Source organism: Silurus aristotelis, assembly GCF_946808225.1.
Source record: "Silurus aristotelis genome assembly, chromosome: 9".
Lineage (NCBI taxonomy): Eukaryota > Metazoa > Chordata > Actinopteri > Siluriformes > Siluridae > Silurus > Silurus aristotelis.
Window position 1 is genome coordinate 29285418 of NC_139582.1, and position 5000 is coordinate 29290417.

Genomic DNA, 5000 nt, shown 5'->3' on the forward strand with positions numbered 1-5000 from the left:
TTCTGGTGCATTGTGTGATTTTCTCTGTGTTTTTGAGACAAAATGGCCGACCCTAAAGTTGCACTATGAAGTCAATAGAGATCTTTTTTCTTAACAGACGAAGCCACATGACGACTCTGTGGCGTCTGTGGCGTCCTTTAGACGGTGGATTCTTTCTGTGGTGTGAGGATGTGGATTGTTTCAGGGAAGCTGGACAGGAAGTGGCAACCCCCATGCTGTTGATCAGTCAGAGAGACAGGAAGAGGAAAGAGCACAGAGAAAACAGCTCCCCTGCTTACAAGCTGCACTTGGTGCCTCATTTCAATTTGCTGTAACACACTGTATGTCATACTGATCACACACACACACACACACACACACACACACACACACACACACACACACACACACACACACACCTAGTGGCAAGCCAGTGGTTCCAAAAACACTGCTCTGTCTTTGGTCCCCTTTTGCTTGGTTCTCTCCGGGAACCTGGAAATGTTCTACACTGCATTTTTATTCTCAGGAAGCACTTTAGAAATCTATCACTCTTTCTGTCTGTCTGTCTGTCTGTCTGTCTGTCTGTCTGTCTGTCTGTCTGTCTGTCTGTCTGTCTGTCTATACATCTATCAATCTGTCTGTCTGTCTCTCTGTATATACATCTATCAATCTGTCTGACTCTCTTTATATACATCTATCAACCTGTCTGTCTGTCTGTCTGTCTGTCTGTCTGTCTGTCTGTCTGTCTGTCTGTCTGTCTGTCTGTATATACATCTATCAATCTGACTGTCTGTCTCTCTGTATATACATCTATCAATATGTCTGACTCTCTTTATTTACATCTATCAACCTGTCTGCCTGTCTGTCTGTCTGTCTGTCTGTCTGTCTGTCTGTCTGTCTGTCTGTCTGTCTGTCTGTCTGTCTGTCTGTATATACATCTATCAATCTGTCTGTCTGTCTCTCTGTATATACATCTATCAATCTGTCTGACTCTCTTTATACACATCTATCAACCTGTCTGTCTGTCTGTCTGTCTGTCTGTCTGTCTGTCTGTCTGTCTGTCTGTCTGTCTGTCTGTCTGTATATAAATCTATCAATCTGTCTGTCTGTCTGTCTCTCTGTATATACATCTATCAATATGTCTGACTCTATTTATATACATCTATTAACCTGTCTGCCTGTCTGTCTGTCTGTATATCCATCTATCAATCTGTCTGCCTGCATGTCTGTCTGTCTGTCTGCCTGTATATACATCTATCAATCTGTCTGTCTGTCTCATTAATCTCTCTGTCTGTCTCTCTGTACATACATCTATCAACCTGTCAACCTGTCTGCCTGCTTGTCTGTCTGTCTGTCTATACATCTATCAATTTGTCTGTCTGTCTGTCTGTCTGTCTGTCTGTCTGTCTGTCTGTCTGTCTATCTATCTATCTATCTATCTATCTATCTATCTATCTATCTATCTATCTATCTATCTATCTATCTATCTATCTATCTATCTATCTATCTATCTATTGTGTGTCTGTCTATTTGTTTGTATATTTATTTGACCGTCTAACTGTCTAGATTTTTGTCTGTCAATCTATGTCTGTCTGTCTCTCAGTCCATCTTGCACAGTCATAAGCCAGTTAACAGGTCGTATGCTGATTAGATAGATAGATAGATAGATAGATAGATAGATAGATAGATAGATAGATAGATAGATAGATAGATAGATAGATAGATAGATAGATAGATAGATAGATAGATAGATAGATAGATAGATAGATAGATAGATAGATAGACCTACTCAGTCATGTAAATCAGATAAATAAGGCTACTCTAAACGAGGGCATCAGCTGACTGATTTCTGGAACTTGTTTACATGAACATTAAACTAATATTAATTTCCCATTAGGCCACTTTCAGTCTGTGTGTGTTGGTGGTGGTGTGTGTTTGTATATATATGTGTGTTTATGTGTGTGGTGCTGTTACCTCATCTGTGTTAGTTCCCTGTAAAACTCTTATTTTCAGAAGATGACGGTGTTCTTTGGAAGTGTGGGTGTTGGCTCTCAGCTTAGACTCTAGGGTGCACTTCCACTTACAGTTTTTTTCAGTTTCTTTGGAGTATTTTTCAAAACATCCTCAATATTTAAAAACTGGAAAGTATTTTTCCCATAACAATTAGTACACACAGCACTACACACTGGATTTAGTGGAAAAGCCTGTACTTTTCTCAGAATCCTTAGTTCATCTCCCTTAAGTATTTGTGTCAAAGAACATCACACTGCCATTATATAATAATAACAACACGTATAATAATAACACGTCCTTTTGTCATTGTTCACTGATCAAACTACGGCTTGGATTACAATGATTGCAAACGCACAGTTTCTTCTTAATGGCATCCATGAGTTCCAAATGTACACATTTCTGTATGTGGGATATTGATTGCAAAAGCGAATTGTACTGTACCGTACTAGAGTTAGTTCATTTCCGGGATGTTTTCAGAATTTGTAATTCCGTCAATTGAAGGTTCATGAGATTCCACTTTGATTATCTCTTCTTTATGGCATCTGTTACTGGGTGGGATATATTAGGCAGCATTTGAACATTTTGTCTTAAAAGTTGTTTTGCTTAAAGCATCAAAAAATGGGTGAGCAAAAGGAAACTTTTTGACAAAGAACAATTTGTAATGTCAGGGGGAACCTGAGGAACACATGGCACCAGGATGCGTTATTGGAAGAAGGCAAGCCAGCAGAGGCAGTGTGATGTTCCGGGCAATGATACGCTGCGAAACCTTGGGTCCGGCCATCCATGTGGATGTTTTTTTGACATGACACCACCTACTTAAGCATTATTGCAGACCATGTACACCCTTTTATTGAAACGATGTTCCCTGATGGCTGTGGCCTCTTTCAGCAGCAAAAATGGTTCAGGAATGGTTTGAGGAGCATGAGTGTGAGGTTTCGACTTGGCCTCCAAATTCACCAGATATCAATCCAATCAAGAATCTATGGAATGTGCTGGACAAAAAAAAATTCCAATCCATGAAGGCCCCACCTCACAACTTACAGGAATTAAAACGTCTTGTTGCCAGATACCACAGCACACCTTCAGGGGTCTAGTGGAGTCCATGCCTCGAGCAATCAGGCCTCATAATGTTCTACCTGATCAGTGTATAGTTTCTGTACAATGACAAATGACATGAAAGAAAAACTGGTTGTTTCCTCATAGTGTCTTGCACTGAATGCGTACTACTGAAAGAGAAATCGAGTTTCTATTTCCTCTAAATGTGTCTTTGGTGCACACTGCTGCTGGAGTCATGAACTGTTTAAGCCATTAGTCATATAGCTGCTCTGAGTCATGTGTGTGGTGTTTATTTATGAGGGATGAGTCACTCAATCACCTCAATTCTATCATACATTTAATAAGCCTGACGATTTTCCTTTCTCTCTGTAATTTTTTTTGTTAAAAAAAATATATATATATAAACAAAGTCCAGGCACATGTTCCTAAAGCTTCAACACATGGTGGTATCATCAACACCTTAGAACACCAATCGAGAACCTTGTGTCGTGTTCACAAGACTGTTAATAATGTAAACAGCTTTCATTTAGAGGAAAGACTAGCAAATGAGTTGAACTTACAGCATTTACAATATCCAACATACAAGACCTGGTGTATCGTACCTAAAATCCCATAGTTTAATGAGCAGTACCGAAAATGTGTAAAAAAAAAAAAAAAAAAAAAAGGATATGTAATGTTTTTCGCTCAGAAATTATGTGACCGTCATGTTTTTCTGTTCAGAAAATTTCATTTTTTTTAATCTAAAACAACAGATTTTATATATATATATCTGAGTTCCCTCGCAAACGTATTAAGTGGCGGACCGCAAGTTTGTCTAGTCTCTGCACTTTGAGCAAATTTTTTTTAATTATTATCAAACATGAAAACATACACAACAATGCCAGGGGTATAAAAAAGGAACTAGAGTTAGCGCAGTGTCGTTGTGGCTTCCGTACCAGAAATACGATTTTTTTTGCGCATTAATGAAAACGCTAAAAAATCAATAGCGCTAACGTTAGCTACTAAACGAGCAATTTTAAGTTTCGCGTTTCTTCCCTGTAACCGTACCGAGGATTGGACCGAACCGTGACTTAAAAACCGAGGTACGAAACGTGCATTGTGTTTGTGTACAGTTGCACCAATAATATAATACAGTAATCCCCTGCTTTACCACGGTTGGAATCTGCCGCCCCGGGTTTATCGCGGAATTGCGTTCGAAACATATTTATTTTGGCTGATTTTCCCGGTTTCTCGCGGAGAGCACGTCATTACTTTTAAAGATATTAAACTTATTGGGACTTGTTTTCATGGAGTTTTGAGTTGAAATAATGAAATGTATTAATAAAAACCGAATTTTTCATATAAAAATGAAGTAAAATGTTAATACAGTACAGTACCGTTTATCGCGGGGTGGGTTTGGAAGGTAACCACTGCGATAAACGGGGGATTACTGTATATATAAAATGCAATTATGAATTATAACTATTTTCTGTTCCTGTTTCCTGCTAGATAGCTAAGACTGTTGCAAGGTTGATTCATCATACTTTTGTAACCACATATTTGCTGTTCTTATTAACTGGTATTACGACACGACTTTATCGGACGTCGTTGGACATGAGAGCATGAAATTTTTCATGAATTCACTTGAACTAGAAGACCCAAATATGTTCCATCATGACAATGCCAACAACAGTATCGGACTTTACTTACACCCTTGTGGTTTTAAAGAGCACAAATATCCACAAAATCTAGTGGAACATACTAGAAGAGTGGAGGTTATTATAACTGCAAATGGGGTTTAATGGAGACTAAATGTGGAATGAGATGTTAGAAAAGAAGCACATACCGATCTTATGCTCAGGTGTCCACACATCCATATAGTGTGGCTTGTTTGATTCGTAGCTAGATTAGATATCTACCAGCTGTAATTGTGACAAATAAAATTTTATTTTAAGTTACGACCTGATTGTTCA